The 25478-nt window shown below is 34.9% G+C and overlaps 1 pseudogene; it reads left to right on the top strand.

Annotated features, from left to right (window-relative positions):
• The first annotated feature begins 7071 nt into the window (after window positions 1–7071).
• LOC143531886 (tryptophan decarboxylase TDC2 pseudogene) lies at window positions 7072–8616 on the top strand (annotated as a pseudogene).
• Window positions 8617–25478: the final 16862 nt, after the last annotated feature.

Raw genomic sequence — 25478 nt, 5'->3', positions numbered from 1 at the left:
ATTATAGAAATTACATAACTAAGATTACACAAATATGTTACAAATAAGTAAAATCTTCCTTGTACATTACTTACATGATTATATTGGTCGATATATAATGTTTATAAAAAATCAAAATCTTTTTTCATGTCTGCTCGTAAATCTTGATAAGGTAACATATAGATATGTTTGTAACTCTTTCGTGTGACATATAAGGTTCTTAAAGTACATACTAACCCTAGAAAAATGATAATGTATCCATGAAACTAAAAAAAAAAAAAATTTCATGCACATAAATTATCATACATTTTAATCAATCAATATGATATCATTTGAGATCATCTGCTCATGTATATAAAAAAAAACATGATTATCCTAAGAACAAAATTACCTGAACTTTGATGATATAATCATCCTTAGAATTTTAAGATTTTGAAACTGGTGATAAATTTATTGTCATTAATATTCTGTATATGACAAACTTTTAATTGATTTTATATATTATAATTAACGATTGTATAATCAAGCCACATATAAAACCAAAAATTAAAATAACAAAACCATTTGTTTCATTTCATACGAATACAATTACTAGAAAAATGACAAAGACATACTAACCTTAAAACCATGTTCAAATAACAATGAGTTATCAAAAAATATAAGAAGATTTTAAGTTGTAAAAAGTGAAAGTAGTGATTCTTATTTATAATAGTTGAAAGTACTGGATTAGGAATGTTTAAACTTTGAATACTAATTCCATGCTATTAGTTAATATTATTGGAACTTGTTGGAATATTTAATTAATCAATATATATATATAGGGGAGGGTTCAAATGAAAACCACTTAGTTTTGTAAAAACTATGAAAACTCATTTTGACAAATCACAAGTTTTTCTTTTTTATATTTTTATTTTTCTTATAAGGGTGTTTAGGTAATTGTGTATTCCACTATTTATGGAATTTATATATCATTAATTTTGATTCCAACTTTCTTTCCCTTAAAAATCGGTATATTAATATTGAATCAACTGATTCCAACTTCATTCGTGCTATCATGATTGAATAGTTTGTTTTTATTTCCACTTTCAATAAATATCATGATTTAAATATGCCTATAGCCATTTCTTTTGCTGTGGTTTGAACACAAGTAAACTATTTTTGGATTTACTTTTAATATTTAATTATTCAACACATGTTAAAAGTTTGGTTTTCATAAATTAGTTTGTTCTGCATTACGCTGATTGTAGTTTTTATTGCCTCTCAATTTCCATGTTTTATTTTAGAAATTTAGTGAACTTTGTGTGTATAGCCCTAAACATAGGTATATTTAATAGCTTAGATGTCGTAAATATTTTTTTTTATGAAAACTTACATTATTTGGGTTACATATATGTAACTAAACAAGCTAATATATGTTACATCCATATAACCGGACATCACGATCAAAATAAATATATTTGTAAAAGCATTTATCATTTACACATATGTGACATACATACATATTAGAAATTAGTTTACAGTTGTTGTTTTGTCAATTTCGAAATTGCTAAATAGTGTTGAAGCTAGCCGACACGCACGATTGCTAGTACCAAGCCATAAACTTGATGTGTAACCCTCTTATCCCCAATTTCTTTTTACATACAATTACACAATCCTCATTGTCATCCTCTTTATTATTATCTGTAACACGAAAGTTTAATGTTATCAAGAATTTATCATACACTTATAAAATAAAAATAATTGGTTCAGTATACATATGTGTAGAACAGATAATATCGAGGACTTTTCGTTGTTTTTGGACCAAAAGTTCATTAACTTTACAAAGATTTAATAAAATTCACCGAGCATACGTTTTAAAGACTTACTATTCAATATAATCCAGCTCCGAAGTTCATATATGTATCAATCTATTAATCTAACACATATGTATCTATCTATATTATCCAACTATTCAATATAACCCAGCTCCAAAATGCATATATGTATAATTTATGTAACAAAAAAATTAATAAATGACAACAATATCAACTATAACACACCCTGTGGTGCTAATAAAACATAGTTCAATCAAACCCAAAGATAATTATTATTATGTACATAAGAAACTGAATTACATACACGTAATTATTAAACAACCTTGTCAAACATGCTTAAGATTTAAACACATTTACATATATGTACGTAACACAAACACGCATCAAACACAAATTTCAATAAATTTCAATGAATGTCATAACCAACTATGAATATGTTATATATAATCAACCACCAAAGTACATATATGTATATGCATGTAATATTTTTAATAGCAAATCTGTATCAATACAAACATGAGCAAGTGCACATGTCTGACACAGAGTTAAATGGATACAAACACCAAAAACATATATGTATGCAACTAACAACATCAATTTGTTAACAATATAAAAAACAAACTTTGACAAACCTATATGAATCCAAACCTTTTCGGTTCATATATGTTGTAAGTTGTAACACATAGTTTCATGGAATCAAACAACAAATACATATATGTACCAAACAACCAACATCAATTGCTAAGATCAAACAAAGTTACATATATGTACTCAACACACTAACCTACCCCAAAAGAAATCGAATCAAGTAAACATAAACCAAAAAGAACCAATCAAGCCTTTACATAAAAGCCGATTAATGCCACATGCAGTCAAAGATGTAGCAAACAACGATTACTAACCTGATATATAAAAAAATACTAAAGAAACCGAATCCTTGTCACTCGATTTTGCTATTCCTCTTCACTTCTTCCTGTATATGCGATTTAGGGTTTAAGTCTTGGTTTCTTATGATCCGCTTTGAAGAAAAAGAACGGCAGATGAAATAAAGGATATATGAATTGAAAATTGAGATAATCAGGGAATTTGAACAATAATTAGCAATTTAGCATCTGTCTCCAAAATTAAATCATTTTTTACTACCGATAATACCCTTCGTGATTTAAATATTATCCATTCACTTCATACTAATTACAAAATAGCCATTGATAATATTAACCATTGATCAAGTATAAGCAATGGCTAGGATTGAATTAATTGGTTTTCAAGAAAACCATGGTTTTTAATGGAACCCTCCACTATATATATATATATATTAACAACTTACAGAAGAAGAAAAAAAAAGGAAACAAAGATTTCGGATTTTAGGGAAGCATTGTAAATGACTTTTAATTGGATTAACTATTTTTTTTAAATTAATATGAAAATGGAATATCCTTGAACTTAATGAGGAGCATGATTAATTATAAATAATAAAATATAAATAAATATAAAAATAATAAACATTTCTATTAAGTTAAATTATAATTATGGTGTGAATTTTTATAACATGTTTTAATAATGAATGCTATAACTGTAATTTTTTTTAAAATTTTGTATATAACTTTATTATTTTGATTATAAACTATAATAAACACTTTAATTATATACCAACCAAAAGGTAACACTAACATAACCACAGTTCATTGTATTTGTTTAAAAATAAAATTAATAAGTTAATATATTGAAATTATGTAAATAACGATCTAGGTTTAAATATCCTAAATGATTTTTGGAAAGTGAAAAAAGTATAATGAGATTGAAACAAATATTTTGTTTTAAAATTTTGAATGCTTTTAATTAAGTATATTTGTCTTATAAGACATATTAAATTAAATATATTTAAATGTATAAAAAAGTATAAATAAAGTAATAAAATATATGTTTTCAGTTTTTGAAGCATTTTGGTCTGAGTTATGGAAAACTAAATATTGATCTTATTGCCAAAACCCTTTATACTACACAAAATGTCATATAAATAAATGAAATATAATTCATATAGTAAATCGATATACATATGGATTATAATATTCAACTACAATGATTTGCTGATAAACACCAAGATATATATATTATGTATTCTCCATGTTTGCAATATTTATACAAAATGTTTGAAGAAATTAAGAAAATACACTTTTTTCTAAGTTCAAGTGCATATAAGAAAATTTTATATCCTAATTTGAAACCAATTTTATATATAAAAAAAATATGCAGTACTGCTCGAATCTCAGTTTAAAAACAATTTGTAGTTTACCATACAAATTCAAATTTTTCGACAATGATGCATGTTTATTTTTATTAATTTGCAATTACCTGTGACTTTAAAATTTTATTCTAACAGGTCTGCAACTTCAATTTTGATATTTTTTTATTTTCTTATTTCACCATTAATGTTAATGAATGAATCAGTTAGGATTTATATTTAATAAAAATATTAAATTCATATATTGAAATAACTTAAAAGATAAGGACTATAAATTGAAATGAGTTGAAAAATAGCCGAGGTGGGCTATGAGATTGACAAGTGACGAGAATATGTAGTCTTTTATTTGAATAGATAGATGTGTATGTGAATGTGAGTGGGGATGCCTACGTGTAGTCCATCCTCAAGTTTGTTGGGAAGGACGTTGGTCCATGAACTTTGAGCCACAATGTATGCTGGTGGCGGATATAGAGTTATCATAGGGTCGGCCAACGCCTACAATTCATTATTAAATTATTGTGTATCAATAGCCCAAATTTAAATTTGCTGGGAAGGACATTGGTCCGTGAACTTTGAGCCACAATACATGCTAGTGGCGGATATAGAGTTATCGCTGGGTTGGCCAACGCCTATAGTCCATTATTAAATTATTGTGTGTTAATAGCCCAAATTTAAATTTGTTGGGAAGGACATTGGTCCGTAAACTTTGAGCCACAATGCATGCTAGTGACGGATATACAGTTATCGTAGGTTGGCATACGTCTACAGTCCATTATTAATTAAATTTGTGTGGTCCACTGTACCACCCTAAATCAATGCCCATGGTCCATCCCAAAGCTCACATGAATAATTGTGATGTTGAATGCATAGTAATTTTTATTTAGTATATAACATAAAATTATAAATGATTAAATGCTTATTCGTTTACTTGTTTTGTAAATTGATGATTTGATTGTTTATTCGTTTACTCGATTACTGAATTGGTCATGTCTTCATAAGTAAAACACAAACAAGGTGCCTTTCTTACCCTCATATATACAATATAATTTTGTTGATTGTTTTGTTTGTGTATATTGACTATATTTGGTACGAACTATTAACAATTTCCTAAAAAAAAGTTCCATCTTCAAATAAAATTCCATCTAGTAGTAGAAGTAGCTGGATGAACATCTCAATGCAACTATTAAAGATGCAAAAGAGTGTTTCCAAAAGATTAAAATACGTTGAAGACAATTGTAATCGACGATCCTAAGTTTTATTTGAATATTTAATGAATTGTAATTTTTTCATTATTAAAAGAAAGGGAAAACTAATTGAAATCTCAAAATTCAAAAAGCCACATAAGCAAAACAAACACCTTAAGACTAAAAAGCATCAGCAAAAAAACCACAGATAAGAACAATTAACCAGCATAATTCAAAATGTCAACAAAATATAAGCAAATACCTCGGAAATAATCTAGCAAGCCCTAAACCTAGCAGTTCTGTTAGCCACAGCCGTTCGTCGAAAGTCTTGGCGATCTTCTGGATCAAAGGGTTCTATTACGAAACTTTGACGGCCATGATTATGGAGATAAAACTAATGTTTTAATTCTACCCGTTTAAGATAACCATACCCGTACCATATCCGTAACCTGACCCATAGCCCGCGAATTTTCAATCTAGGATTAATGAGAGAGCTTTATTTTCAAATGGAGGCATGTCGTGGCTAGAAAAAAAAAAGGGTGCGACATGAGAACTTGAAGTGATTTCAATTATATAGTTATCATATAATCAACTGCCCAGCTCGCTCACTCAAGGGTCTACCTTGAAGTCTTCTGGACAAAAAAACAAAACAAGTACATAGAGAAAAAAACACCAATATAACCTTGTCTCATCAAATTTTGCTATTTATGTATATATGTATAATGTATATATCCTTTTAACAATTGTTCATCTCATTCTCACGTGTAAGAAAGGTCTTGAGTTTCTTTCAGACACGAATTATTAACATAATATAATTTTTAGTTCCGCATTAAATAAACTAGTTATGATTTGCAGTAATAGGAATAATATATTTGTAGATGTGATCTCTAAATATATTGTATTGATAGTTAACTAGTTTTTCTATCCGTATGTTGCGCCGGGCAGCTGACAAAACCCTAGCATTAAAGCATATGCCTTGGTAAAAGTCCGAGGTTACGACGATGAGTTGACACGAATTCGGTCAGTACCAACTTAAGGTACCAAAATTAAAAACAAAAGGGTCAGCAATACTCGGGCATTGTGGCGTGAGTCAGTAAAACAGAGTTATTAGTCTCAGGATTAGTGGCTAAGTCGACACCAAATTTAATTTGTTTCAATTACGCTTGTTACGATACCAAAACTACGAAAAGAAAAACTTTGTTCAATGTTGGACCGCCACTTGGACCAATAAGAAGCTAGCGGCACCAAACTTTGAATTTATATATATTAGATAATAGATAATTGAGATATTATATTAGTGAAGTTATTGTAAATATATATTGAAAAGATAATGAGGGGGGCAAGAGATTTATGTGATTATCATCTTCCTATATGCAGCTAATGTCTAAAAAAGATATGTTGCAGTTAATTGCCGCTAGGAGTGACGAATTTGGAGGACTACCTTCGATTAAGGGTAAATCGTCATTCCTAAGTCCAATTAAAGATAACCTGCCAACCATTCTTACACTTCGTACCACCCTTTTTAGTTTACACACCTATCTTAATAGTCCTTTCTAGTGACAACAAGGTTAGCCCCCAAGTGATCATAAGCCCATAGAAAACATGAGTTGATTTTAAACACGGCATTCAATACTCACCTAACTTCCTACATTATGTGATTAATAAAATAAGGTTAGCCCCAAGTGATAGAAAGCCCATAAAAAACACGATTGCTAAATACTGCATTCAATACTCACCTACCTTATTTGAGTACTACATAAAACAGTGCGATGTAACCTTCCATCTATAAATACATCACCATTTCTCCATCCCAATTCGCCAATTCCAAATACTTCACTTCAACCCCACAAAAATGGGAAGCCCTGGTTTCGACCTTACCACATTCCCACAATTATCCGATTATTCCAAAGACTTCGAACCCCTCAACCCCGAAGAATTTCGCGCCAACGCCCACAAAGCGGTCGATTTCATCGCTGATTACTACAAAAATATCGAAAACTATCCGATTCTCAGCCACGTTCAACCCGGTTACCTCAAAAACCGCTTGCCCAAGACCCCACCCGACACGCCCGAATCATTCGACACAATCCTAAAAGATGTCCAAGACGATATTATGCCCGGCATGACACATTGGCTAAGTCCAAACTTTTTTGCATATTTTTCGGTTTCGGTGAGCTCGGCCGCGTTCATTGGTGAACTTTTGTGCACTGGCTTTAATGCGGTCGCGTTCAGTTGGGTTGGTTCACCGGCTGCGACTGAGCTCGAGATGGTGGTGATGGATTGGCTCGCGGTTATGCTTAACCTCCCGAAAAGCTTCATGTTTTCGGGTTCGGGTGGTGGGGTTTTGCAATCCACCACAAGCGAGTCGACTTTGTGCACCCTAGTTGCAGCTCGTGATCGTGTGCTTAATAATATTGGCATTGAACATATCGGAAAGTTAGTCGTGTACGGGTCAGATCAAACTCATGCTATGTTCAAGAAAGTATGCAAGGTAGCTGGCATTCATCCGAAGAATATTCGGTCAGTACCAACGTATTTGGAGAATGAATATTCTCTTGATCCTGAAACTCTCCAAAAAGTCATTGAAGCTGACGTGGAACAAGGGTTTGTTCCGCTTTTTCTATGCCTTACAATTGGGACCACCTCCACGACTGCAGTGGACCCCATTAATGCCCTTGCTGACGTGGCAAATAAGTATGATATGTGGGTTCATGTGGACGCGGCTTATGGTGGCAATGCATGCATATGTCCGGAGTATAGACCTTATCTTGATGGAGTTGAGAAAGTTGATTCACTGAGTTTGAGTCCGCATAAGTGGCTACTTAGTTACGCGGAGTGTTGTTGTCTACGGGTGAAAAACCCTAAGTTGATTGTTGACTCACTGAGTATGAATCCTGAGTACTTAAGAAACAAGCATAGTGAGTCGGACTCGGTGGTGCCGAGTTACAAGGATTGGCAAATCGGGGTGTGCCGAAGGTTCAAGTCTATACGTTTATGGTTCATCCTACGTAGTTATGGTGTTGAAAATTTACAAAATCATATTCGGTCGGATGTTCGAATGGCGATAACGTTTGAACGCCTTGTGAAATCGGATGCGAAGTTTGAGATTGTTGTACCACGTCGGTTTTCCTTGGTGTGTTTTCGCTTAAAACAGTTCCATAGCTTTGACTCGGGCTACATTGAGTTGCTAAACAAAAAGCTACTCGAGCGAGTCAACTCAACAGGGCGAGTTTACCTCACACACACCGTGGTTGATGGGACTTATATGTTGAGGTTTGCGGTGGGAAGCACACTCACAGAAGAACGACATGTGATTGGTGCTTGGGAGATAATAAAGGATGTGGCTAATACCATGGTGAACGAGCATGAATCTTTAAATTGCAAGTAAAATCATATTATTATTTGAATATTTAAAATAAATTAACCGTACGTGTGATTTGATGGTTGAGATGAATATTGAAATAAAGTGTGTGTGTGAATGTGTGATTTGTGATTGAGAAACATGTTTGATATTGTTATTTGAGTCGAATAAACGATGTTTTTAATTTTTGTGTTTGTTTTAATGTAAGAAAAGATTCAATATTAATTTAAATATTTTTTTTAGTGTAGTTACGATCTCTCGAGCTATTCAACAATAAACATAAACTTAACCCAACAATACTCCACCCTTAAAACATTCAAGAATCACAAAATAAAGAAAAAAAACCTTGAAAAACACAAACAATTTTGTAGCATCCATTGGCTCTTTAGATCAACTCGATTGGCGGACGCCATTTAGTTCATCCGAAGGAATTCGGGACTATGTAAACGGAAGTCCATGGTGGATGCCACTCTAGATTCCCAACTAACCCGCTGATCGACCTCATCTTATCCTTTGTAGCTGCTGATTATTCAGCAGGCTTCGATAGGTTCTGGTCTATTGAAGAAGCATTTTGTCACCATATGGGTGCAGTTGTTGGTACCCATTTTGGGATAGGAGTGTGGCTTGCTGCGGGGATGGTGTTGGTGCAAATGGAGCGTGTTTCAGTGTTTCTGGTGCAAACAACACCAGTGAGGGTGCCTGTTTCAAGGTTGGTTCTGATGTGGGTGAGGGAGGTTATTTGGGGGTTGGGTTTTGAACAATAACAAAAGTTGGTGTGGGTGTAAGGGCATCGGTGGCGGTGAAAGAAATCGAGGAGCTGTGGTGCTATCAGAACAGGCCACGGTAGTCAAAAGATGGCTCATGAATACCTCTTGAGATTGCATCATAGATATCGCATTGTAGTTTGCATCTGATTGAGGATTGACCTGTGTATACATACTCATCAAACTCTTCACCAGATAAGGTTTGAGCGTCCATTGAAGATCGGAGCGTCCATTGTGATGATAAAAACATAAAAGAGAAATACTTAGAGGAGATACGAAAATTTCAACTTCAAATACTTAGAGCCCCTGACCCTATACACCGGGAGAGGATTCGTGAACACGAGTAGTGGTATCGGTGCTTATTAAAATATTTGATAACGGAAAATTCATCAGGACCGTAGTTAGGAAAAATTTATCAGACTATAAAAACACCATGATTCTTATTTCTTATACTGGGGATAAAACCCATTTTTATACAAACATAAGTTTAATGGATAAACCCTAATTTACAAAACATGTTTATTTATTCTGGTGATAAGCCAGTTATTTAAGCTGGAAAGCCTGTAGGCCTCAATCCTGAGTCTTTAACAAGTCACCTGAAATATGGTTAAAAAATATTTGATCAGCAAGAAATACTGGTGAACACATTCATTTGTAAATGACACATTTTTACAATTACAAGATTAATATGTTTCTACACATGCCTGCTTACAAATTACCGAAAGGTACTTCTCACTCGACCGTATCTGTGACTGTGATCATATTACTTATTAGCTAACACTTGTCCAATAAGTAACGTTAATAAGTCATCAGGTAAGCCTTGTATACAAAACCACACAATACCAGTAGTAACCATCCCGTAAGTCTACAGAGAATTAATCACTGTAATATAACCAAAACCTTTTGAAAATATTTTGAAAGTAAGTATTAAAAATCATCATGACAGTATTGGAAAACCAGTGGTTTCACGTAAATGTGAGTTGTACAAAAACTCGAAGTCTCACCTTGAAAGTTTACAATCAAAGAGCTTCATGGTATTATGCACCTAGTTAAACACAATGTAGTACTGATTAGTATTAATCAATAATTATAACGATAATCACGAGATTAGAAACTTTACACGATTGCACAAAATCTCACCTTGTTCAGGCAGAGCTTTTGATTCGTGCACGAAAGCTTCTTTAGATCGGATAAGGTATTGTTACGGCTATTCGAGGTATTATACCACACTCATATATATATATATATATATATATATATATTTATATATATATATATGGGTAGAATCAAATGAAAACTCCTCTTAAAATGAAAACTTAAAAACTCTTAAAGAATTATTTTTAACTTTTAATTTTTTTTGTAGTTTCTTGTTTTCCCATTATTCTTATATGTTGCTATTGTTCCAAAAAAATGAAACAACTTGTCGGTAACCTCGTCGGTGTAGTGCACATGTGTAATAGTGTGCATTGAATATATGCAAAAGTTTTGTAATAAACTATTGTACATATGCAACATAAGACTAATACGCTCGAATACACATTAGTACGTATGTGTAATACAACATTAATGCACATGTGCGCTACATTGACTTTTGTTTTTTATTTTTGCATATAATACAACACTATTAAACATAAAAAATACATAGTAATACACATGTGTAATACGACAACATCGCACAATAATACGTATGTGCATTACAACGTTTTTTCTTTTTATTTTTTTGTATTTTTTTTCGAGTGAAGGGTAACAAAATATAAGAATAGTGGCAAAACTGAAATTTGAAAATATTTTATTATTTTTAATTAAAAATAATTCTTTAGAAGGTTTTAAGTTTTTTCTTTAAGGATGAGTTTCTCTTTATCCCATATATATATATATATATATTAGAACGTGAGAGATTGAAAGGAAATGAGCAAGGAATGAAGGCTGGATCACTCCTCTTTTTTAGCTGATTTTCGAGTTTGCCGTGTATCACTACGGCTTACAAAAGACGTCATCGCGTAGCGCGACGAGCTTATAGGGTTGCCAAGTCAGCCACGCCACGTGGCAGTAAATGTGTCACGTCTGCATAGTGATCATGTCACGTATCACGATGGGTTATTTAAAGACTCGTCGCGTAGCACAATGAACACCAAAATATTTCTGGATAGTTACAAGTCATCACATATCGCAATGAGCTGTGTATTTGTACAATGCATAGCGCAACCACCAAATATACTAAGACAGCTCTCAATTGGCTCGCGACGATGTGAGCGTGCCAAGTGCGCCATCAAAGCGCCACATTGTGCCCATCACACTTCAAAATTTGCCCTAGCCCATGAACGTGCGCGTTGGATGCTTCACACCCTTGCTAAAACTACTGAGTGTGTCTTATCGTAAAAGAATATTATCATGCAAGTCATCTTTCTTATAAGGAGCTTACAAGTTTTTCTTCCTAGGGATGTGAGACAAGTTATCTTCTCTTATAGATATCCATATGGGATAACTTCACTTTCTTCTTTCACCAATGTGGGACAGACCCACCTTTTTATTTCTTCAAAGTTGGATAATCCACTTTCCCTTTTGCTTATATTTTGATTTGTTATATTCTCTCCTCCTTATTTTACATCTTGTCCTCGAGATTCATTGGAATAAGTGTGGATACTTCCGTTTCATTTCTAATTCCATTTCCCAGGTATATTTTGGTCGACGTCTTGAATCCCACTTCACTTTGACCAGAACGATTCTCTTATATTTGATATTCTTGATTTTTCTATCTTCAATTTGTAAAGGTTTTTCAACGAATTCCAACTTTTCATCTACCTTTATATCTTGAAGAGGTACTTTTAGTGACTCATTAGCTAAGCACTTCCTTAAGTTGCTTACATAAATAGATCATGTATACATGTCCTTTATTCTGGTAACTCTAGCTGATAGGCTATTGGTCCAACTCGCTTAATATTTGGAATGGTCCAACAAACCTTGGACGCAACTTTCCTTTCTTGCCGATTCAAATTACTCATTTCCATGGAGATACTTTCAGTAGCACTTTATCTCCAATTTGAAATTCTAATGGTTTTCGTCGATGATTTATATAACTTTTTTGACAATCTCATGCAGTCTTCAACTTTCTTTGACTTGAATTATCTTGTCAATAGTTTCTTGTATAATTTCAGGACCTGATAATTGCTTTCCTCCAATTTCTGCTCAACATATTGGGTTCAAAACTTTTGTCCATAAAATGCTTCAAATAGGGCAACACTAATGCTTTTTGATAACTGTTATTTTAGGAGACTTCATTTAGACCATGTGTAGTCATAATGCCCCTCCCTTGGTCATTGCACCATGTGTGTAAGGCCCTGAGCCCGAGTGCTTTACTTTGGCGTTGGATTTACTTATAAATTTGGTTTGTTAAAGCAGAAGCATATACAATTTGCAGCGGAAATTAAAACCTTTACATAATAACTTCTATCCCTAGCTAGATCTTCAATATGGATAGCCTCACACGCACCTCAAGTTTGCCCCGTCATCAACAATATCTGCATGCAAACTAAAAGTCAGCTACACGCTGAGTGAGTTCTAACGTTTCTTTCTTTTCATAAAATACGGTTTATGAATAAATAGCACCCTTCAAACATTCATACATAACGTAACACTTGACATTCATTATTTACTGGTTTCTCTGCTGGTCTATCAACCCATCCATAACTATTCTTATACACTCTTGCTCATAACCGAGCCTCTTATTCTTGCTCATAACTAAGCCATACCAGGTTAGAGGGATTTGCCATCCTAACTTGTTGCGCATGCATGCCCGAAGGCTCTACACATGAACATGTACCCATTCTTCTCTGTATAACATTCGTTCACATCTACATTCATATTTTTATTCTACACAAGTATTGGTAGGGCTTGCTCCCTATGTTCTTTCTGTTCTATCAACTAACATTTAGGTATACATAATTTAAGAGTTATCCATTCTACTAGTATCCGTAGCTGGACCATACATTCATACAACGCATATCTATGCATTCAATAACTATCATGTCATGCAATCATACTACATATGCACACGTAATTAATGGCTACCATACTTAGTATCCCTAATGGGACCACCTATTCATTGTATCAATAACTATACCATCTTACCATAGTATCCATAACTGGACCATATTATCCTTGGTATCCATAACTGGACTATCTTACCATAGTCTCCATAACTGGACCACAAAATCCTTTATATCCGTAACTGGACCATCTTACCATTGTATCCATAACTGAACCACATTATCCTTTGTATCCATAACCGGACCAACTTACACCTATTATTATATCAGTCAATTCATTATATCTATAACTACACAACATTACCTTCACAACACGTTCCCTGAACGCAGTATATGCTTTTAACATTCAAATATACATTTAACAAATTATCTACGCTACTAGTATCCGTAGCTGGACCACATCATCCTTTGTGTCCATAACTGGACCATCTTACCATAGTATCCATAAATGGACCATCTTTCACTTATTACTCTATCTGTCAGTACATTGTATCCATAACTAGACCATGTTACCATCACAACACGTGCCCCGAACACAGTATAAGCTTTTATTCCTTTATTATGTCCGTGCCCGTGCTTTCCTTTCCATGGCACTCTGTCGTTTCTATAATGGAGCATTTGTCTATCCTGTAAGCACTTGTATACTATTCATGGGTATTCATGATGTGGACAGGTATAAGGTACTACGACCCCCCTGATGCCCACATCAGGACTTACTCACCTTCTTCATACATCATTAACATAAGTTGTTAAGTAAACTTATTACTAGCTTACTCATTTCCTTTCTCATATAAAACATGTCACATTCATATTTTATATTCTTTCTTTAGTATGCATACAGCCCAAAAAGTTTTAAGGGAAAGAAGGGGGCTAGAACTCACCTGGATTATCTTCCTCTCGGAGTTAAATGTAACACTTCACCTTAGTTTACCACGGCTAATTTGTAAGGCCCCGAACCCGGTGGCCCTAATTTAGCGTCGGATTTACTCATAAACACAGTTCTTCAAATCAGAGTTTATTAAAACTTTTCGCGGAATATAAAACATCAATCATTTGTTACAAAACATTAAATCTTTTCTTTGATACCATAACACAAAACTTTATATTTAAAACATCTTTACTTCTTTCTTCAGATGCCAGCCGTTCAATCCATGCCATGCGTCATCCTCATGCTAGCTCTGTAATCAGCTCACCTGCGTGCATACTAAAAGTCAGCTACGCTGAGTGAGTTCTAGTTAATCGAACGCCATACAATACATACACATACATACATATCTGTAGATACATATCCATACTTCACTAGTTACCCTTCTGTTCTACATACATACTTGCTACCATACGTACATACATATCTACAATCACTAACCTCAGTCTACCGAGAGTACGTTCATAGTTCACCGTCTATACCTGTACTCAAGGTCGTGAACACGTACAAGGTTCGCAGTCCTTACCTATGTTCACCATTTATGGTACGTACAAGGATCGCGGTCCTTCCCTATACCATAGTACATCCACAACACGTACAAGGTTCGCAGTCCTTCCCTATGTTGCAACCTAATTCATAGCACGTACGAGGTTCGCAGTCCTCCCCTATGCTACAAAATCAGCACGTATAAGGTTCACAGTCCTTTCCTATGCTGAAATACATCCACAACACGTACAAGGTTCGCAGTCCTTCCCTATGTTGCAACCTAATTCATAGCACGTACGAGGTTCGCAGTCCTCCCCTATGCTACAAAATCAGCACGTATAAGGTTCACAGTCCTTTCCTATGCTGAAATACATCCACAACACGTACAAGGTTCGCAGTCCTTATCTACGTTTACATATATCATCTACTTCACGTATAAGGCTCGCAGTCCTTAACTACGCCATTACCAGCCGAGTCTATGTCCGACAGAAGCTAGAGGGATTTGCCATCCTAACTTACTATGTCGAACGTAGAACTCACATGCCATTCGTGTACCTATATACACATACTTACATTATAACATAAGAACACTCTAGGCATTCTTTACCTCATTCATTTAACAACCATACCCCTTGTCGTTACGTGCAATATCCGAAGATTGTTCACGCCCCGACAAGTATTCATTTGAAATATTCATACATCTTCGATATATAATGTTCGTACCTTTATTTTTAACCTGACAGTACGCGCAATATCCGAAGATCGTTCGCGTACCGACAAACAATCATTCATATCTATCACACATATCACATATGACATACACTTATCACTTAGGATAAATGTATTAACAACACATCGAGTATGCACACAGCCCCGAAAACATAACAAGGAATGGGGCTAGAAACTCACCTGAACACGGTTACGTTCACCGTTAATCGTAATCCCTTTCTTCAGCTGTGCACGGCTGACTGTATAACAAGTACACGTATCAAACAACTATCACTACTCATATCATCTTTCTAGTCTTAACTACTACCCACAACGAACGGGGGTCCGGGGGCAGCATTGCTGCCAGCGGGGTCTAGGGGCGGCAGCCCCTAGCAGGGTCCAAGGGGCAGAGCCCCTGGCTAGGGTCGAGCTGCGAGGTCAGCTTGGAAAAATTTTATTTCCATTAACTGTCTTAACACATTTTTCATTAGATTTTTAATTTAGTTTCTAAACGAACTTGACTTTAGACGAAGTTAACCCTTGGGCGAACTTAGCTCTAGGCGAAGTTAACCTTAGGCGAACTTAGCTTTAGGCGAAGTTACCAGCTAGGCGAACTTAGCTTTACAGCGAAGTTGCCATCAAGCGAACTTGGCTTCAGGCGAAGTTGTCATCAGGCGAACTTGGCCTCAGGCGAAGTTACCAGTTAGGCGAACTTAACTTTACAGCGAAGTTGCCATCAGGCGAACTTAGCTTGCAGGTGAAGTTCATCGCTTTGAAGGTGAAGTTGCCCAGTTGCAGGCGAAGTTGTCCAGATCAGCCGCTGTTCGGTTTCTGTCCAGCATTTTGAGCGATTTTAACACCCTTGCTATGGTTCAATATCACCCACTACGCTTCCCGACCATTTTCGGTCGTTTATACACTAAAAAGCTTGGATCTTTAAACTTCAAAGATCAAGAATCATACCTTTTTGAGCTTGTTTGGATCTCGTTTAACTTGTTAACACACTAATCGCTCTCTCTCTCTCTCTCGGATCTGCCCGTTCCTCTCCTCGGCCCGGCGGCGGTGTAGATGGTGTGTGTGTTTTTGGAGTGTGTGTGTAGAAAGTAAGGAAATGAAGATATTTTTGGGTTTAGGGGATATTTATATCCCTGAAATCCCATGGACCTAAGGCCCATTCTCATTTAACCCGTCTCCATTAATCCAACACTAGCCCGACTCATACCAACTCCTACTCTATTATTTATTTCCTGACAACCCGAGTAAACTTTCCCTCTATTAGTAAGTAATATAATTAATATCACTTTGAAATTTCGGGATGTTACATAATTGTATAATAATTTTTAAGTGTCAATTAACTACTTCTAAGTTCTAACCATATCATTCTTCTAGGTTAGTGAAGTCCTAACGAACGGGGGTCCGGGGGCAGCGTCCGTTGGAGCAGGATCTAGCTACCAAGTCAACTTGGAAAAATTTATTTTCCTTAATAAGCCATCACTAAAAAAAACTCATCAGAAAACTGACTTTCCATGATTTTGAGCCAAGTCCAAACGAGTCGAATCTGCCATTAGACTTGATTCGTTTCATCCAAGTCGAATTGTTATTAGACTCAACTCGTTTCATTCGAGTAGAATTGCCACTAGACTCAACTCGTTTCATTCGAGTCAAATTGCCACTAGACTCAACTTGTTTCATTCGAGTCGAATTTCCATTAGACTCAAGTCATTTCATTCGAGTCCAATTGCCATTAGACAACTCATTTCATTCAAGTCGAATTGCCATTAGACTCAACTCGTTTCTTTCGAGGCTAATTGCCATTATATTAAATACATTTCTTGTTTTTCGTGTCTTTCTCTTCAGGTCACTTACTTACATCCCGTTATGCCCGTTTTACCGATAAAACAAGTTCTGGGCCGTACCAACTTCAGTCCCTTGCTTACCATGGCCCGAACATCACGTGTTCATCCCGTTTTGTTCTAACAACTTGTTTACTACAAAGTCTATGTTTTTCTTACTTCACTAGACCCGATTTGCTTATTTTTAGGATCTTAAAACAAACCGACATAAAAAACCTAACCTTTATACTAAAAACGTACCTTTTTAGGTCTTTTGGTTCGGATCTGGACCACACGTAGATCTAGACGTGTTTTTCTTGTTGTTTATGATGCTAGATCACAAAATCAACTTGGTTTCTTTTGGATCTCGGATCCGATGAGAGAAGGAAAATTTGCGTGAGTTTTGAGTGTATGTATGGAGGCAGAAGGTGTTGAAATGAGAAGGCTAGGGTTTTAGGAAGGTTTATGGAGTTTAAATACTCCAAGCCCATGGACCCTAGGCCCGTAACCATCTCCAATTTCATTCTTTTATTTTCCAAGCCCACACTCAACTACTATTATTTAATGTAATTAAATGATAACACACATTTACATAACTGTCTTATATTATTCACCCATAAAAGTAGGATGTTACAATGTGGCGCTCAGTCAGTTTTTCCAGTTTTTGTAAAATTGGGGTGTAGTCAAAATGCCACTCTCCTAGGCATTTTGCATCATGTGACGCCCAGTCAGTTTTTCCACCTTTTGTTTTATTAATTTTTTTAATTAATACTAAACAAATAATAATTAAATTAAAATAAAAAAGCTAAATTTAATTAAAAAAAACTAAGTTTAATAACTAAACTATTGTAAATTTCATTTCGTCTCTTTTCGGCTAGGCACTAGATTCTCGGGTCGGATTTTGGGAAATCTCTCCTTAAAACCTCGAGGTCAGTGTCAATTTGCCTCACTAAAATAACATCGGAGACATTTTTAATCATTTGAAGACGTTCATAACCAAGGTCGTGCATATCTTGGAGTCAACAGTTCATTTCTCTGAACTTACTTGCCATATCGGCACCAACACTCGCTGACGATGACCCGTCCCATTTCTCCTTTCTCTTACTTCTTCTAACCCCCGGCCAAGGAATCTCGAAGACATCCTCAATGGCATGCTCGACATCATTATCATTTAAGTTGAAGTTACGAGCATCAGACCTCGATGTCTCTGGATCAACGAAAGATAAGGTCTTAGACCTTTTTGGTGGCCTATGACTTTCGAAGGTGGCGGCAGTTGTGGGGCACCACTTAGGAAAAACTTCAGATGATTCCAACAGCTCATGTAGTTGAAGCTCCCCTGCCTGCTTTGATACTCTATCAATGACTTTTCAATGATCTCCACATCACCGGCACCACTGCCCCACGCCTTTATTCGGACTGTAAACCGAATGAAAAGGTTGACATCTCGAGTTAATGTCAGACCATTTCGACATTATTGAATTTTTTCTCCGGCGTGAGTCTCCTCCAATTTCTTTGAAGACCTCCAAAATGTTTTTTCAAAAAATGTAGGACTCTTGATAGTTGGCTACAAAAAATAGTTAAAAATATATTACCACAAATTTAATATTATTTTTCAACAAAAAAATAATAGAATGAAACAATAAGAATAATTTTAAACACTTATAACATTTGGGATCTTCCGATACCGCTAGCCACGCCCGTGCAAGGTATTCACACTTGGTCACTGTCCATGCTATAATTTCCTTTTTATCCCGAGGTTTGTCGGGGAGGTGGGGGGGGGGGGGGTTCTTTGTGTGTTTTCTCTCCGTGCGCCTCCGCCTTTTTCACGTTGGCTTGACATGGCACAAGTTTTTGGATCGGGTTGTGTCTCCGGCACCGTCTCTTCTTCCTCTTGTTCGAACGTGGCCATCGTGCTAGGATTTTGGAAATCGCCATCGTATTCGGATTTTGAAATCCGGCCACCGTGCTTGGATGTTGGAAACCGGTCATCGTGTTCGTAAATTGAAAACCGGAACCAAGCAGTTGCATGTATGCCCTCATGCACAGGTCGTAATTAACATCGACCAGATACAGATATTGAGGGGGTTGGTTGGATGGTGTTCTGTAGGAGTGTTCAAAGTTTGGATAGTGTAACGAATATCCGAAAATCTGAAATAAAAAATTAAATAAATCTAATTTTGTTTAGTTATATATCAGTACATTAAAAGACTTAAATATATATGTTTCACAAAAAATAAAACTATGATGAATTTAACAAGTATCCATGGGTCCACCGTCCATCCATAAACCACCACCGGGCATAAACTAACAACGGCCATGAAACACCGACATCCACCACTCACCGTCACTCCGTTATCTCCCTCTCCATCTCCATCTCCATTTCAGATGTTTGGGGCATTGATTTCATGGGACCGTTCCTCACCCATAGTGGTAGTAAGTACATACTTATGGAAATTGATTATGTTTTCAAGTGGGTTGAAGCCCAAGCTTTGGCCACCAACGATGCCTGAGTTGTCGTGAAGTTTTTGAAGAAGTTGTTTACTTGTTTCGGTACACCAAGAGCTATTATTAGTGATCGTGGCACTCGCTTTTGCAACGCCATCATGGAGAAGGCGCTAGCACGCTACAGGGTCACTCATTGAACTTCTACCGCATACCATGCTCGAACGAATGGTCAAGTTGAAAATGCTAATAGAGGTGTGAAGAGGATTTTAGAGAAGATTGTGGGAACGAGTTGGAAGGATTGGTCAGAGACCGCATATAAAACACCTTTGGGAACCACACCGTTCATGCTTGTTTAAGGTAAAGCTTTTCATCTTACCGTAGAGTTGCAACATCGTGCATTTTGGGGTTTGGAAACCATTAACTTAGACCTTACCGAAGCTGCTAGGAAGAGACATTTTCATATTCATGAGTTAGAAGAGCTTTGGGATGCGGCGTATTCTCGATTGTTGAACATCAAAGAGAAGACAAGGATTTTGCATGACCAAAGACTAAAGGGAGGTAAGGTTTAAAAAGGGGGACAAGATTTTTTTATTTAATTCCCGATTGAAGTTGTTTGCAGGTAAATTGAAGTCTAAGTGGACGGGTCTGTACGTAGTTAAAGAATTTTTTCCGTATGGAGTAGAGGAGCTAGAGAATCCGGAAAATGGAAATTCATGGAAGGTGAACGGCTATCGCTTGAAGCGTTATCTAGGAGGGACGTTGGACTCAATCGAGATGGAGGAAACTCCTCTCGAACCATCATATCAAATCACCGAGTAGACTCTTGAGTGAAAACTCAAGCATAGAGTTTGTATTTTTGTACCATTTTTTATTTTTATTCTATTTTATTTTTTTATTTTCGTCGAGCCACTAGCGTAGTTTTTGTAGTTTTCTTTGTTTTTTGTGTTTTTAAGTTTTGCAGGGTTGAAGAAAGATTTAGTGAGAAGATGGATCCCAGGAAAAGTGGAATAAAAAAAGACAAGAGTGGGGATGAAGCAACTAACCGTATACTTTGTTTTATTTGTTTATGCTGATTATTCTTGTTATATGTATATATTGGTTGGGTTGGCTGGTTTGGTGAAATATTTTGAATGCATAATATCTATCAAACTTGTTTTTTTGATAAGATATATTTTTGTATATGTTTATAATATATTTGCCGCTTCCGTTCGTGTGTGAGAGAAGGAGGTATTGTTTTCTAAGCACGTGCGGAATTGTAGATCATTCATGGAAGAAGATTTTGGCATCAAAATTCATGCGCATCTTACCAGCTAAGTCTTTTTCATTATCTGGCTTATTTACTTTTTATTTTGTTTTTATTTTTTATTTTTAGGCTTTTAGTTTTTGTAGTTCGACTTTATTTTATTTTTATTTTATTTTAAGTCGTCCTTATCCTAGCATTGAGGACAATGCAAAATTTAAGTGTGGGGAATATGATATTTGAGTCGTGGTTTAATATATATTTTTTTTAAAATGTCCCTTGAATATAGATATTTTTTTGCAAATAAAATGGAAAATGATGGTAAAATCGGGAAATGGGTTTCATAATACTAATAATTGAGATAATATAAAAGAAAGCGTACTAAGCTTGAGATGTGTCGGCAGGCCCAACTAGTCTTTAAAAGTTTTCCATTGCATATTCTTAATAAACCTAATGAATCTTGATTTTGTGGGTTCTCATCCTATGGGGGGACAGTGAAACTAAAATTCTATAAGACATAAAGAGTATTACCATAAATTGACTACCCTAAGGTAGTAAGATTTGAATGCACTTTAAATTAACACATCACTCCATTTTATTAAAATAAATAAAGAATTGTGGCGCTCCGCCATATCCATCTTTTATACGAGCTATAGTCTTTAATTATATACTTATAAGTAAAATATGTTTAAGTGCACAATAAAAAAAATAAAAAAGAATAAGTATTCCAAAAAGCTGGTTCGAAAATCACATGAAAGTGACAAAAGTTATATATTCTAAAATGCCAAATAAGCATTCTCAAAAATAGAAAAAGATGTCAAAGTACACATACTAGACAGGACTGAAAGTTTACGTGTTACCAAGGGGATGGTGACTCCGAGGATACACTATTGGAGCTCGAAGTTTTTAGTCGATAAATACTTTTAGGGAACATAGAAAAAAGTCCAACAATATATAGGTAATACTCGTACGGCCTCACTTGACTTATCATTCATAATTTCATCTAAGTGTATTTTCTTCTTACCATTAAGGGTTCCATCTTATGTTGATAGGTTGAACCAGCCTATTTTAACCCGATTTTAAATTGTCTTTTTATGCTTGAGATGGGAGTAAGTGGATCTGAAACTCTAAAGGTGTGAGAACCATAGGTTTCTAATATCACTTAAACTTAATTGCTAAATGTGCATGGGGGCTTGATAGGCCAGTGCAGGGTTTAAGTGGACAACAATACCGGTAATCTCAGTTTTTTCGTTTATCTGAGCATTTAATTAATTTATATGTTTTTAAGATCAGTTTTTCCGGTATGATTCCCTTTCATAAGTCTTTTTCAGGGACGGAAAATGTTAGAGTGTGGGGATATTTGATGTGGTCTAAAATATACATATTATTATATAAATATTTCTTACATTTTTAAATACTTTGAGCTAGATTTTTATTGAATATTTCTTAAGTGGTTCATATTTATGTTTTTAAAGTTTTCACAAGGCAATTAGCTAAAATAGAGTATTATGCTAAACTTGTGACGGACAAGTGAATTTCAAATTATGATTAACTTATGTTTTCTTTAGTATTACCAATCTTTTATATTCAATCGTAAATCTCAATGACTTAATAATAAAAATAATATTACTTCAACTTGGATTTCTACAAACTTTTATGTTTTGTTTGCGGTGGAATATGCCACGTTGAAAAAGATAATAAAATAAAGAAAGAAAAAAAAGAAGAAAGAATACAGGGTGACATATAAGAACCGGAAGTCCATTCCTAAGCAGAAATAACAAATCATGTTGAGCTGAAGATACTCTTTAGGAGGCCACGTGATCATGAGAATTATTAAGTCATAAGCCATTATTGTTTTGTTATGATAGAGATAGTTGAGCAATATATCTATTTGGGCCACACATCACAATTTAAAAGACTGCTGAAGTAATTAATTGGGTTGGGTTAATAATTAGCACGTCAGCCCATTATAAAGCCCGACACTTACTTCAAGTCGGTTGACAAAAGAAATAAATAGGAGGGAAATTGACCTAGAACAAAAGAAGATCAATGTTATTTTTATTATTCTTTTTGGGTGTCGAACAAAAGAAAAGAACAGAAGGCATATTGGCTGGGGACGCAAGAAAGAGAAGAAAAACATGTGTTGGTTCAAATAGAAAGCATTCGGATTGAACACATACTCATCTAAACATCCTTATTATTCAGTTTGAATTTATTATTTTCATCATGACTTTATTGTTTGAACTATTTATTATCTTTTTTCTTAAGTATGATTGTTGGCTAACTCTTTAGACCGTCTAGGCTTATGATGAACCATCGCTGCTGTTGTTTGATTTTTCTTGGATTATTGCTTTTGTTTATGGGTTTATGAATCAATAAAGAGTTTGATATGATTTATTCGATGCATATGTGTGCTTAGTTTTATTTGATAAGTTTTATTTTTTCACAGATTCTTTGGTGATTATTTCATATAATAGGATTATGTTAAGTCATTTATTGTGCGTTCTTGACTACTTTGTAGAAACAATATTATTAATCAAATAAGTAAAAATGTGCTGCTAATATAAAAAGCTGTAAGGTGATAGATTATTTGATATGTCTTTGTTGATTAAGATTGCAAGATTTAGTTCTTCGTAAGGAGCCCGTCTAGGTTTAATTTATCAACTTTGTCTATTGAGTCGAATGAACTTATTAAACTACCTTTTATTTCCACGATGTAAGGTAGGATTTCATTTAAAGGTGTGTTCATAATTAATTGGATAACCGTAAGGAAATCTGATGTGCTGAAAACGGTCTATAAAATATTAACCTAACCTAGACATTCTAGTTTAAAATTTATAAACCTAGACTCTCCTAATGCTAAACCACTAGACAGGCAAGTGTACCTATCGACTGTAGTAAAACCTAATAAAGTCTCTGATATCGAACCCAAAGGATACCAATGACGTCGAAACTAGACTCTGACTAAGAACTTAATGATTTTACTTATTTGATAATTAGCTAATTAAACTAACAACTAACATTGACAGACACAGAGACTTAAACTCGATTATCTAGACGAACTCAAAGATAGGAGAAGCAGTACTTAGGTTTAGAATCCTACTTGTGAATCTTGGATCTCTCTCAGCTATGGGAACGATGATGGAACCGGGATCTTAAAATACGACACCCTTAGACAACCTATGGATCCCTGATCATTCTTCGGGTGTAACTTAAAAGGAAACCTTAAGAGGCATGTAAACTTACCGGTTTGTTGGATTATCTCTCAGTCTCTCCAAAAATACTAAAGTACTCTAAAAGAAAGATTACATGTCAGTCTCACTATCTCAATACACTCTAAAGTGCAAGGGGTAACCTAAGAACAATCGATAAGACACGAAATTACAATGAAACTAGGGAAATCTAGGAAAACCTCCTGTCAGAGCGTTCTAGCCTAAACACCTAATCCCAAGGACAACCCGACTATCTATTACCTCTCAGTTTCTAGATAGGTAGAATATATAATTTTAATAATCACCAACCAATGTTTCTATGGATTACTACATCTAGTAAAACCATAAAATAATCACAGACACACAGTAAGCGACCTAAACATGCAACTATGACTGAAAAACATTCAATAAGAGGCACGCGGAACAAAGATTAATAATAAATGAAAACTAGATATGCAAGCACATCAAATAAATTGTAAAAAGATTCTCTACTTTAATATTAATCCAACATTTAGAAACCAAAATCAAAATAATATCCGCAAATCACAAAGTACTCATCAAAAACCTAGGTAGCTAGGGGTAATCATACACAAGAATACACAAAATAATTAGGTTCAAACATTGAATTCATAAAGATATTAATAAATTCAAACAAGAAAAAACAATGTTTGGTTGAGTAGATGTTGAACCCAGACGCTCTCTAGTTGAACCAACATGTGCTTGCTTCTCTCTTGCAATCTTTATATTTCGACAACACAGCTACACCCAAAAACCCAACCGTGATCTTCCTTCCTTGGCGGCTTGTAGGGTCTTTTTTATATAGTTTTCCTTTTTGCAACCGACCCCCACCCCCTATGTTGTTTTCTTTTTTGATCTGGTCATATTCTTTTAGCCCAATATCTCCGTGTGTTTATTTTCTTAATAGTTTACAGCCCATGCAATGAAAATAATGGCAGAAGTAGACATAGCGGCCCACGTGATACTTAAATTCAACTCTTAGCCATATGAATCTTTTTATTAATTCTTGGTAGATATTCTTTTCGTTTTCCAACTGCAAATATGAATGGAGTCATGTTACTGTTTATTATCTTAATACAAGACTAAAGTAGGATTACTTTTATATTTAAGTCACGTTGAGTACATTTAAATTAGATGGTACATTATATTAAAACTAACTTAGATGAGATTAATAATATTAAAAGTAGCAGTAGTAAATTAAGTTTAATCGAGTATTCATCCG

The sequence above is a fragment of the Bidens hawaiensis genome, unplaced genomic scaffold, assembly GCF_021521415.1.
Source record: "Bidens hawaiensis isolate Kalapana, Puna unplaced genomic scaffold, B.hawaiensis_p1.1 tig00009285_1, whole genome shotgun sequence".
Classification (NCBI taxonomy): domain Eukaryota; kingdom Viridiplantae; phylum Streptophyta; class Magnoliopsida; order Asterales; family Asteraceae; genus Bidens; species Bidens hawaiensis.
Note: the sequence above shows the minus strand (reverse complement) of the source record. Positions and strands in the feature narration are given on the sequence as shown.